Genomic DNA, 13,260 nt, shown 5'->3' on the forward strand with positions numbered 1-13,260 from the left:
CCGACCTTGTTTAAATGATCATATGATGCCTCCTTGCTGCTTTGTCGTCTACATCAGCCTTTCTCAAACTTCTTTGACCTGAGGCCCAGTCAAGGCATACTTTGGGGTCATAAGGCCACCTACATGAACCCACCCCCTCCTCCCACCCCCCATCAAATTATCATAATGATATCACAATTATTATTATTTTTATACTATATTGCTATACATGCACTTCAAAACAGTCAATGTTTAAAGTGCTAAGATTGTTCACAAAAGTTTGTGAAAACATGCACATCAGAGTACTGCTTTACTGTAAAATATAATTAGGCCTACAATAGTTTCATTGTTTTTGCATTGTTGCATGATGCTTGCATGATAAATACTTCTCAAAACAACAGCAGTTATATGGGTGCCGTTGTTTTGGGATGTTTCCCTCATGCAAGCATCATACACTGATATTCATATGCTATTTAATTACATTTAACACAATACCAGCTTTTGTGAATGGTAAATGGCGGATCAGATCACGCGTAAATCACTGATCTGGAGATCTTTAACTAAGACTAATTAATAGCTTTTGGCTGACTTTAATACTTAATTCCAAACAGTGTTTTATATAGTCTGTGCTCTGTTTTTTATGGAAGTTGCATAAATCCACGTCGTTCTATTAAATGTCGTTTCATAATTAAATAGCCTTCCAATAGGTTGAAGCTTAGCTTTGCTACCAACGTGCACACGCATGCATTGAATAAACGCTCATACCACTACTTAATTCTATGCCTCTATGTTTGATGACACCAAATTAACAAGTATTTCCTACTAATTGCAGAAATGTTTGTTTTCTTTTTCTGTCCGCGGCTCCTTGATCAATTGCGCAGCAAATTATCAGACGATGGCCCGGGAATAATTTCACTCTGCAGACCATTGTCCACATTGCGGACCGCGGCCAATAGTTTGACAAATGGTGACCTGCATGCTGCCATATTAAGGCCTTTTTACGGTGTGTTTTAGCCGGGTTTTCACGTGGAAGGCTCTGTAGAAATCTGGCACCCTATTCAACGAAGTTAAACTGAAAGAGCGTGCCGTTCACAGACACCAGAATGAACGAGTTCAGAGTAACGTTCATCAGGCAGTAATACAGTACGCTCAGTTCACGTTCGCTCAAAATATGAACGAGTTAATGAACTTTCGTTCAATGAACGCGTTCAGGCACGACACTGGGGAGGGGGGTAGCTGAAAGTTGACATCTGCCCTGACTGAATACTGATGAATGAAGCCGAGGCCCACTTGCGGCGCCGCAGTGAGTTCGCGGGCTACCGTCGCATTGTGGGGAATGGAGTATTGGCGCGTGCAAAACAGTAGCCGGCGGCTGTGGCCTGCGGGCCGGTTCTAATACTAATCAAATATCATCCCGGGGGCCGTAGATAATTCATTCGCGGGCCGGATCTGGCCCGCGGGCCTTGACTTTGACATGTCTGCGTTAGGGATATTGAACATATTGAACAATCTAACCATCGTGATTTCGAATTGGTGCAGTTTTCAGCTCAAAAACTCATTTTATTCTTTTCATGGAGAGCATTGTTGCGCACGCATGTTTTTGTGACGTTGCATAGAAATCCATACATAAATAATATTTATCCCATTACATAAAACATAAATCAACTCCAGTTACATAACACATGCACAGGCTATGATATGTTAAAAGTGTGCTAAGAAGCAGAAGGCATACCCTTAGAGACTGATCTGCAGCACTTGTCAGTATAGCCTATAAAACTATGGCAGGCTGCACTGCATCCTAGGTTCAAATGCCTAAATAGCCTATTCTAAACTAACATGATGCACATTCCATTTCTGTGAATGAACATAATTTTTCTTTTCATGCACATCATGTGCATCGAGAAGTTCTCTGTTCATTGTTGCAGTGAGATTTCATTCTATAGAGCCCGCCGAAAAAAATCACCACACCTTAAAAGGGCTTCAATGAATTTATATTAACAGGGACACCATGTCACCATGCTGATTATATTGCTAATTATAACAACAGTGTGCGGGGACTGATATTGTAGGCCTATCTTGCCAGTGGCAGGGGGTTGCTGTCATCACCCCACATTTCATGAACTGTTGTGAAGTTAGGGATTAGGGATTTCAATTAATAGTACCCACCAGGGCCGGAGTGGGGCCACTTTTCAGCCCGGGAGTTTCACGCCCAAGACCGGCCCACTTTTTTAGTGGTGGTGGAAATTAGATAAATAAAGCAACATTTCAGCTCTTACTATCCTGTAGTTTTTATTAGTAGGCTACCAATATTCCACAAGGATAGGTTGATAAGGTTGATAACAAAAACAGGAAGGACGAAATAAAGCATTTGAAATGTATCCCACAATTCCACTAAGAGGCATATTGAACTATTGTTTACATGTTTGTTTTTTTTGCATGGGTCAGCTATCATGATGTTGTTTGGTGATTTCCTCCTTTACTACACCCACTTCTGAGCAAACAAGGCATATAGGTTGACTGCTGTCATATACAGTTCTTTCTTACATAAAATAACTTTAATTCATATGGTTAACTATTATCCTTTCTACTTGTCCCTGTAGTCATAGCTAATTTCGGGCTGATCATTTTCAGCGGGGGACAGGCTGATCTGCTGCTCAGAGGCCACTTTTGTTTTTAGGCCTAGACTACTGCATACAGATCAAGCTTGAGTTTTGTAATCAATATTTGCATACTATTTGCAAAGTCTATGAATCGCCATATTGGATGATACAAAAAGGCTAATATTTTAATTAATTTAATATGTTGCTTGCGAATAGGTGGCCAATGCTACAACGTCCATAGCCCATTATCCCAATAATTACGCTGCTATAATCATGGCTATCTCTCTTTACCAGTTGCCACTTATGTCTGTCGTTTTCAAAAAAAATCTGGAAGCTTGGCACATTTGGCAGCATTTTCCTCCAATACTTTTCGTCTTTTTTACCTGGCCTTTTCAGTCCCTCAAGGCCTCTTTCTACCATCCATCCTCCCTGACGTAGCTTACTACGGTAGGGCCGGCCCGGCTGGTATTTAAACTTTTTAGAAAAGACGGGCTATATGGACCCAACCAATTAACTCTTGGGAGGGGAGAACAACCCATGCAGAATGCGAACGTGTGTAGCAAACTTTAAGAGAAGATAGATTAACATGGCAAATGTCAATATTTTTCCTTCGACCGGCCCAAAAGTGAAGCGGCCCACCGGAAATTCTCCCGATTCTCCTGATTACCCACTCCGGGCCTGGTACCCACTGTAAAATATCAAATTAGTCCTTTCAGTATACTAAGTCCTTCCTTAGTATTTTCAGTGTAATTTTATTACTAAGGTCTTTGATCATTGTAAGGGCCCTCTATTATGCTAGGCTATATCGTTTTCAAGACAACAGGCTACCCATATCTGGGAAAATATGATGATCATGCATGCGATTGTAGCCAGGGACTACGCCCCCAATTGATTACATGGGCCGGCCCCATAATTTACATCACATGGCGTAAATCACTTCCTCATTTAGCCTAGGCCGTAACTCGCTATAAGTAGCAGCGTTTGGATGTTGGTGTGTTGCTCGGCTCTTTCGGAATATACTCCCCCTCCCCCGATCGCTGCAAGGAAGGTAAGCCAGGGTTTATTTTGGTGTCCAGCGGACGCTCATATTAATTCCCCCTGAATTCACATTTATGCATTCACTTATTAGATTGCAGTTGTTGACGGTGAGCTCCCAGCGAACACTCGGCCACATTCCTCCGGTGTTCTAAGCCCTTCGGTCTGCTGATAAGGTGTGTTTTTAATTCTGAATTGTTGACTAGATGATTCATTGTGTGTGTGTGAGTTTTAATATTATATTCTGGGAATGGTTAACAGGTGGGTTCTGCAACTACGACTGGTCGAATTGGCACTCAGTTTAGCGTGGATGCAAGGTAATACCGGCATGTACTGTTATGGGTTGCATTGCGCACCTGTTGCTGTTGAAATGTAATGCTAATGCTACTCTGTTTGCCCTCAGGAAGAGCTACCTATTGCCATTGCTGTTTTGCCTTGTATTTTATTTATGATTTCTACAATTTGTTTTGTTTAAGTGTACTATATCTCGCACACAGACGCGTCTGTCTGGGCTTGCTGATTGTAGGTGATCTGTCTCATTACGCCTGCATGTCCGTGTGCTTTGAGGGGGGGAGTTTGTGTCTTGGCATCTCGGATCATTTTATTGTTTGTTTTGTTTGTGACCAACTGTGTTCGTCTCGTAGATACAATTAAGCTGCATCAGCATCACCCTTAGTGGCTGTATATCGCCACAGCTGGAGATCGGTCGGGCCCACTGGCGGTTGGGTACTCTTTGCTCCTCCTTATTGGTCACCTGCATGCTTAGTGTGTTTCCTTATAGCGTGTTTGTGTACACTCTTAACTGCGTGTTTGCATCAAGGGGGCAGGCGAATTCCCGGAAGTAGAAGAATCGATGTAGGCTGGAGGGACCACCTCTCTGCTAACTCCCATAGAAGTCTATTCTTTCTAGGATTTTTTTGAAATACCATAACTTCATATAACATATATCCTGTGCCGATATTGTAGCTTCTGTGTAATCTACATAAACACTACAAAGGCAAAACAGACTCCATTACCTCGTCCGTAACGTTGGTTACCCATAAGAAGAATGGTTAGCTTGTTCGGTTGGAGGGAAGCTAGCTTTGACGTAATCTCTCTTTCGCGCCGTAGGGAGATAACCGTATTGTTTGGATAAGAAGCTCAGTCCACTTTACTGTCTGACGGTAACTCATAAGCAAAACCTAGCATACACGACCGTATGTTAAGGTAAAGCATTACACAGAGGCAACCTTATAATAAAAAAGTAAACCTAATTTTTTAAAAAACGGCACTAATCATTTCAGAGGTTTTCGATGGATTGACCGTAGGTCGGAAAAGTGGAAAGAAGATTAGCTTCAAGGCTAAAACTTTTTTGTTTTGTTTTAGCATGACTGTTTTTGAAGATGATCATGTATGGTAGCTTCAACATTAACACGACTTGGTGAGGATGATATTAATAATAATACATAAATAAATGTTTAACTTTGATGACTTTGAAGGCGAAGGAAGTGTGAGAAGAATTTCTGTGTATCTATCATATGAGTTACAAGATTCAGTTCGATGGCTAACGTCACAAAGTTAAGTGTGAGTCTGCGCAGTACTGGGGGGACCAACTGAAAAATCGTTCTATTTGACTCAGTGCCCTCCCATTGAAAACGACGGAGTCTGTTCGTCCATTTCTTTTACTGTCTATGGTTTGCACCACCCTTTGCTGTGAGTGTGGCTATCAGCGTGTGCGTGTGTGTGACTATTTTTGCACAGGTAAATTGGTGTCTCTTCTGGGTGCTTTCCCTCCCTCCAGTGGCCCACCTGACACTTTCCCAGCTGGTACAGTATTTCTTGCCCCTTTTTTACACAAGATACATACATATTTATATCGGACTGTAAACTGTTGTGATTGTGCTTGATTGTAAACTACCTATTTAATGAACTCAATTTAGTGACAAATCTAATAAAATACATATATATTTTACTAACTATTTTCCTTCCAGCAGTTGATTTGCTTCCAAAAACATTAACAGAGGTACTTTTGGTGGGACCAAAACTAAAGCGAGATATTGTTCTTAGTAATCTGGGGAACTTGGCACACCAGGTCAAACCAAAAGTAACAAGCCTCGGTGTCATCTTAGATGCAGAGTTAAGTTTTAAGCCCCATATCAGTAAAGTTACTCAAACAGCCTATTTCCACTTGAGAAACATTGCCAAAGTGCGGCCCTTTTTAACTCAACAAGATGCAGAAAAACTAATTCACGCCTTTATCACTAGCAGGTTAGACTACTGCAATGCACTTTTCACTGGTCTTCCCAAAAAACATCTAAAGAAATTGGCACTCATACAGAACTCTGCGGCTAGACTTTTAACTAAGACTAAGAAGAGAGAACACATCACCCCTGTGTTGGCTGAACTGCACTGGCTCCCTATTTCCTATAGAATTGATTTTAAGGTTATGTTAATTACTTACAAAGCTCTGAATGGCACAGCACCTTCATATATCTCTGAGCTTTTAATATCTTATCAACCACAAAGGAAACTTAGATCATCCAATTCTAATCTTTTAATCGTACCCAAAGTGCTCCACAAACAAAGTGGAGAAGCTGCTTTTATCCATTATGCCCCCAAACTATGGAACACCCTGCCTCTGTACATCAAGCAGGCGAGTTCAGTAAATATTTTTAAAAAAGATCTGAAAACATACCTGTACAGGAAAGCTTTTAGTTAACTCGTCTTATCCTGTAGACTACTTTTTCAGATTATTCTACATCTGCTGCTATTGGAGGGCGCAGCCAGCCAGAAGCAGATGGGCTCCCCCTATTAAGTCAGGTTCTGCTCAAGGTTTCTTCCTGGAATATGGGAGTTTTTCCTTGCCACAGTTGCCATATGGCGTGCTTGTGGGGGGTAAGAGGGTTAAGGCTGCCAGTCTTATGACATGTCATTTTCTATATTTTTGATATGTTGCTGAGTGGATCATAAACGGCCCCAGCAATGAAGAAATGTGATTGATAATGACTGACTGACTATTATTTTGTTACATGCTTCAAATGTAAAGCACTTTGAGCTGCATTCTGTGTATGAAAGGTGCTATACAAATAAAGCTTATTATTATTATTATTATTATTATTATTATTAATAAAAGTTTGCATGAACTTGAGAATTGGGTCTCTGCTCTCTCTGTCCATATAAGAACTTGTGTCTTAAGGTGTTATAATTGAGTAGGGTACATTTCCCAGTTTCCCTCTGGGTGGCGTAGTCGGGTTCCTTTGCGTGACTTGGGACTCTTATGGGCCCTGGTCACAATCTGGCGTAGTCGGCAGGATGAATGTAAAGCAGAGGCTTGATTCTCAAGTGTAAACTTTCACAGTTGGGGTTATATTTTGGTTTTGTTTGTTCTATTGTGGACGTGTGATTGTATGTGTGTACCTTCCCCCTTTTGTTTTCTTTTTTTTTTCCCCCCACGGCAAAACAGCAATTGGCCCAGTCACAGCGGATTTTGACGTGCTGGACTCTCTCTCCCTCCAAGGCTCTGCCAGCTTTACAGTTTGGTTGAACTGACTGTCAAAACTCTCATAGATATGGAGGCTGACCTACAGCAGCTGAGAGACTTGGTTACGCAGCTGCAAGCTGAAAATGAGCGCTTAAAACAGGCCCAGCCTCCAGACGATGTATCGGGTCCTGATGCTTTTCCTGAGCCTGCACCTGGTGCATCTGAACGTTTTGTGTATGTACCCAGAGAGCGGAGATGCCCTATGTTTCGTGGTAAGAGTGGGATGAATATTGGGGAGTGGATTGAGGAAGTCCAAGCTAGTATGAGGATTAGACACATGACGCCAGAAAGCTTACTTTATTTTCGACCATCTAGAAGGAGAAGCTAAGGATGAAATAAAATACAGACCTAAGGCAGACAGGGAAGATCCCACAAAAATTTTGGCTATTTTGCAAGAGTTGTATGGCTGTGCCGAATCTTATGTTGCTTTACAGAAGGATTTCTTTTCAAGGAGGCAGAATCACTCCAGGAATACTCTCATGCTTTGTTTGAACTAATGGACAGGGTAACTGAGGCCGCTCCACATGCTGTGCCCAATTCAGATATCCTTTTAAGAGATCAATTTGTTGAACATGTTAATGACCCAGATCTTCGTAGGGCACTGAAACAGGTGGTTCGAACCAAACCAGATGCAACGCTGTTGTATGTAAGGGGTGAAGCTATTAGATGGGAAAGAGAGGGCAGGCCAGCAGAGGGTAGATCAAGGAGTTTTTCTGTACCATCTATTTGTGCCACCCAAACGCTGAACTTCCCTAGAGAGTCAGGGGCTATGCCTAAACAATCAGAACTTTATGAAATAAAGACTATGTTGAAGAAGCAACAGGAACAGTTAGATAAGCTTTCACACAGCGTGTCCCTTTTACAGAATCCCAGACGACCTCAATCCATTACTCAGGGCCCAATCATATGTAGGAGATGTCAACAGCCTGGTCACTACGCTCGTAATTGTGATAATGTGAGGGTAACCCACACTGTAAATTCTCAGTCACAGGAGGTTGGGGGAGAGAATGTTCAAAGACAAGTGTTGGAAAACTAGCTCCCTCTGTTGTGATGAGCCACCACTCAGAGGGGGGCAACAGTGGCTCAGGTAATGGGTCGGGGGTGTCTAGGCCGGAGTTTTCACGGATTGTGGGGTCCTGTCCTTATGTTACTGTAACCATGGGAGGGGTTCAAGTTAAATGCCTATTGGATACAGGGTCAATGGTGTCAACTGTGACGGAATCCTTTTTCCGCACACATTTTAGCGAGTCCCCAAGAGCATGTCAGTGGCTACAACTCCGTGCAGCCAATGGCCTGGATATCCCCTATTTAGGCTATGTGGAGCTTGATGTGGATGTTCTGGGTACCTTTATTTCAAAAAGGGGCATCCTTATTGTAAAGGACCATGGGTCTTCAGCTATGGTGGGAGTGCCTGGGGTATTGGGGATGAATATTGTACGTGCCTGTTATGATGATTTATTTCGGCAGCATGGTCCCACCCTTTTCCACCAGCCTTCAGTGCAGCAGGCCCCAAGTATTTTCCAGCAGGCCCTCCAGTCTTACCACCAGGTCCATACAGGGGATCGTGGACACTACTGTGGGGTTGCCAAGGTGAGGGGTAGATGCCCTGTTTTTATTCCAGGGGGTGCTATTAAGCTAGTAGCTGCTACTTGTTCACAGAACATTTTCTCCTCAGGTTGCCCTGTATTGTTTGAGCCATTTCCCATTCGTGACACTCTGCCCGCAGGTTTGTTATCATATCCATCTATGGTTCAAGTACATCAGGGTACAGCATATGTTCCTGTGGCCAATGTAGGACAAGTAGATGCTAAACTGTATCCCCGTTGTGCTTTAGGTACCCTGACTCAGGCTCACCTTGTAACCTTAAACACTGGAGTTGTAGAGGTCCCTGGGAACATGGGTGGGCAGGAACTAACGGACACTATTATCACTCAGTCTGTCCAGACCAGCAAAGTGTCAGATTGTATTGGGTCCTTAGATCTGAGTTCTCTGTCCGAGTCAGAACAGGCCAGTGTTAAAACTCTGTTGTTAAAGCACCAAGAGGTTTTTGCCTCTCATGACAGTGACTTGGGGTGCACTGACCTCATAGCCCATGAGATCCCTTTAGTCGATGAGGCCCCTGTTAGACAGCGGTTCAGACGTATACCCCCATCAGACTATGAGGCTGTAAAGGAACACATTCATCAGCTTTTGGAGGCCCAGGTGATTCGGGAGAGCTGTAGCCCTTATGCTTCCCCCATTGTTCTTGTACGGAAAAAGGATGGCAGTCTCCGTATGTGTGTTGATTATCGTCAACTTAACGCAAAAACGCGGAGAGATGCGTTCCCTTTGCCGCGTATAGAAGAGTCGCTAGATGCGCTATCCGGCGCCCATTGGTTCTCAACACTTGATCTGGCAAGCGGTTATAACCAGGTGCCTGTAGCGGAAAAGGATAGGATGAAAACTGCCTTTTGTACTCCCTTTGGCCTTTTTGAATTCAACCGAATGCCATTTGGTCTTTGCAATGCACCCAGTACTTTTCAGCGTCTGATGGAGCGCATATTCGGTGCACAACATTTTCAGACACTACTGTTGTATTTGGATGATGTCATTGTCTTTTCATGTACAATACAGGATCATCTACAACGCCTGGATGCAGTACTGACGCGGTTACATCACGAAGGCCTTAAGGTGAAGCTTGAGAAGTGTTGTTTCTTTAAAACTCAGGTGAGGTACTTGGGGCATGTCATCTCCAAAGATGGGGTGTCTACAGACCCTGACAAGATTTTGGCTGTGGAAAAATGGGCTTGTCCTTCTACTGTCTCAGAACTCCGGTCGTTTCTTGGATTCGCGAGTTACTACAGGAGGTTTGTTGAGGGGTTTTCTCAAATAGCAGCTCCTCTTCACCGAGTAGTGGCAGAGCTAATTAAGACTCCAACAAAGAGGACTTCAGGGAAGTTGATTGGGGATGCTTGGACAAATAACTGCGAGCGGAGTTTCCAAGACCTTAAAACTAAGCTTATAACTGCCCCAGTCTTGGCTTACGCTGACTTTTCTTTGCCCTTTATTTTGGAAATTGATGCTAGCTTGAGTGGCCTAGGGGCAGTCTTATCTCAGGAGCAAGGGGGGCGAGTGAGACCAGTGGCATATGCTAGTCGGGCATTGAATAGGGCCGAAAAGAACATGCCAAATTATAGCTCTATGAAATTAGAACTTCTGGGGCTAAAATGGGCAATGTCTGAAAAATTTAGAGAGTACCTTCTGGGGCAAAAATGCATAGTTTGGACTGACAACAACCCTTTGAGTCACCTAGGCACCGCAAAGTTGGGTGCAACTGAACAGCGCTGGGTAGCACAGTTGGCTGCATTTGACTTCAGCATAAAGTATCGTTCAGGGCGCTCTAACACTAATGCCGATGCTCTATCCAGGCAGAGCCAGCCAGCCATCACGCCAGCAGCATTGGAGTCAGCCCTTCCTGGAACTTCACTGCCTGACTATCTACAACAGTCCGTGGTTGCCCCAACTGTACAGGTAACTCAATCTGCCATTTCTGCTTTGCCCCATCAGCCCAGAGAACAACTTGTCAAGCTGCAGCAGGAGGACCCCATGATAGGCATGTTTCTCTCCTTCTGGCGACAGAAGAAACCCCCCACTCACCAGGAGCGGACAGCTCTTTCACAGCCGGTACTGGAGTTAGTCCGACAGTGGAAGCGGATACAGGAACGGGATGGTCTCCTATATCGGAGGATTTTTCGCTCTGATGGCGGTGAGGAGGTGCTTCAGCTTCTCCTCCCAACTGTGCTCAAAGAGGAAGTCCTCCAGCAGCTCCACCAAGGACATGGCCATCAAGGCATTGAAAGGACAACAGAGCTGGTGAGACAGCGATGCTACTGGCCAGGTCTCTATACAGACGTCAAGGAGTGGTGCCAAAGCTGTGAACGCTGCGTGTTAGCCAAACCGGTACACCCTCCTCTGAGGACGGCCATGGGCCATTTGTTAAGTTCTAGGCCAAACCACATTCTAGCTATTGACTTTACCTTTCTGGAACGCTCTAGAAGTGGTTTTGAGTGTGTGCTGGTAATGACTGATGTATTTTCAAAGTTCACGCAGGCGGTGCCAACTAAAGACCAACGAGCCCCCACAGTCGCAGGCGTCCTGGTGAAGGAGTGGTTCTACAGATTTGGCGTTCCTTCACGGATCCACTCGGACCAAGGACGTAACTTCGAAAGTGCCTTGATCTCACAACTCTGCACCCTCTATGGGGTCCAGAAGACTCACACTACCCCATATCATCCACAAGGGAATGGGCAGTGCGAACGATTTAATCGGACGTTACATGGCCTGCTGCAGACCTTACCACTCAGTAAGAAGGCTGATTGGCCAACCTACCTTCCTCAGGTCATCTTTTCATATAACACCACTACTCATCAGTCCACGGGTGAGTCTCCCTACCTGTTGATGTTTGGTCAGGAGCCACGACTGCCTGTTGATTTTCTGTTAGGCAGGGTTCCAGAGCCGGCTCAAGGCTCCATTGATGACTGGGTGCGAGAACATCGACGACGCCTTCAGACTGCCTTTGATGGGGCCAAGGGACGGTTGCAGGCAGCTGCCCGCCAGTGGAAAGAACGGAACGACCAGCGGGTGACTGGAAGTGAACTTCAAGAGGGTGGCTTTGTGTACCTTCAAACTAAGGCTTTCCAGGGCCGAGCCAAGATTCAGGATACCTGGGGGCCTGTGAAGTACCAGATAGTTAAAGCCCCACCTCCGGGTGGTGTGGTGTATACAATCGCCCCAGTTCATGCTGAAGGCTACTTGGGCCCTGCCAAGACAGTCCATCGGATGCTGCTAAGGCCTGTCCCCCCTAATCACCTTTGTCCCCCTAGGTCAAATCCTGAACCATTAGAGGATCTTCCGGTTGACATTGAGGATACTGATGGTGATCTATGGCTTGTGCTCCCACCTCAGCCTGAAACCACCACTACTGCAATGCCAAGCCAACAGTGTCCACTGCCGTGCCAGCATGGAGATGATGCACCCAGTACATCAGAAGCCTCCTCCCGCCAGGGAATGGTCTCCAATATTAACCTTCATGCCACAGAAGGCCCTCGTAAGAGTCAGCGACGGACTGCAGGAAAACACACCAATCCCCATCATCTACCAAGATCTATGCAGAACTGTGTTTGTCTCGTAGATACAATTAAGCTGCATCAGCATGCTTCAGGTGACATGAATGCAACAATCATGAGACACAAAGTATTTTCACTTGACATAAATATATATGTGTGACCAGGGCCCATAAGAGTCCCAAGTCACGCAAAGGAACCCGACTACGCCACCCAGAGGGAAACTGGGAAATGTACCCTACTCAATTATAACACCTTAAGACACAAGTTCTTATATGGACAGAGAGAGCAGAGACCCAATTCTCAAGTTCATGCAAACTTTTATTAATGTTTTTGGAAGCAAATCAACTGCTGGAAGGAAAATAGTTAGTAAAATATATATGTATTTTATTAGATTTGTCACTAAATTGAGTTCATTAAATAGGTAGTTTACAATCAAGCACAATCACAACAGTTTATAGTCCGATATAAATATGTATGTATCTTGTGTAAAAAAGGGGCAAGAAATACTGTACCAGCTGGGAAAGTGTCAGGTGGGCCACTGGAGGGAGGGAAAGCACCCAGAAGAGACACCAATTTACCTGTGCAAAAATACACACACACGCACACGCTGATAGCCACACTCACAGCAAAGGGTGGTGCAAACACGCAGTTAAGAGTGTACACAAACACGCTATAAGGAAACACACTAAGCATGCAGGTGACAAATAAGGAGGAGCAAAGAGTACCCAACCGCCAGTGGGCCCGACCAATCTCCAGTTGTGGCGATATACAGCCACTAAGGGTGATGCTGGTAGAAATATCTATTCAAAAGCACAGTTGATCTGTGCATGCCATGATCAACTTTTGATTCTTTGATATGGAAAGCAGGTTCTTTATTTTGGGCTGTTATTAGGCTACATTAGAATTTCAGCCCAAAGTTGGATACCATGTAGAAAGTTGCTGCAATTTCAAAACTTGGGAACGGGAACGGCTACTGTACAATAGAATGCTTCATATCATCGTGTTCGGTAAGGTCTGCTGT

The 13,260-nt window shown here is 44.4% G+C and overlaps 1 protein-coding gene across 5 annotated transcripts in view; it reads right to left on the reverse strand.

Moving 5' to 3' along the window:
• The window catches only part of LOC143136422 (NLR family CARD domain-containing protein 3-like), a 196,126-nt gene that overhangs the window by 158,889 nt on the left and 23,977 nt on the right, over positions 1-13,260 (reverse strand). The gene's annotated exons all lie outside the window — the stretch shown is intronic.

Source organism: Alosa pseudoharengus, unplaced genomic scaffold, assembly GCF_046254945.1.
Source record: "Alosa pseudoharengus isolate Yale_2024_CS ecotype anadromous, Long Island Sound unplaced genomic scaffold, YU_APseudo_1.1 YU_APseudo_1.1_scf_1, whole genome shotgun sequence".
Classification (NCBI taxonomy): Eukaryota; Metazoa; Chordata; class Actinopteri; order Clupeiformes; family Clupeidae; genus Alosa; species Alosa pseudoharengus.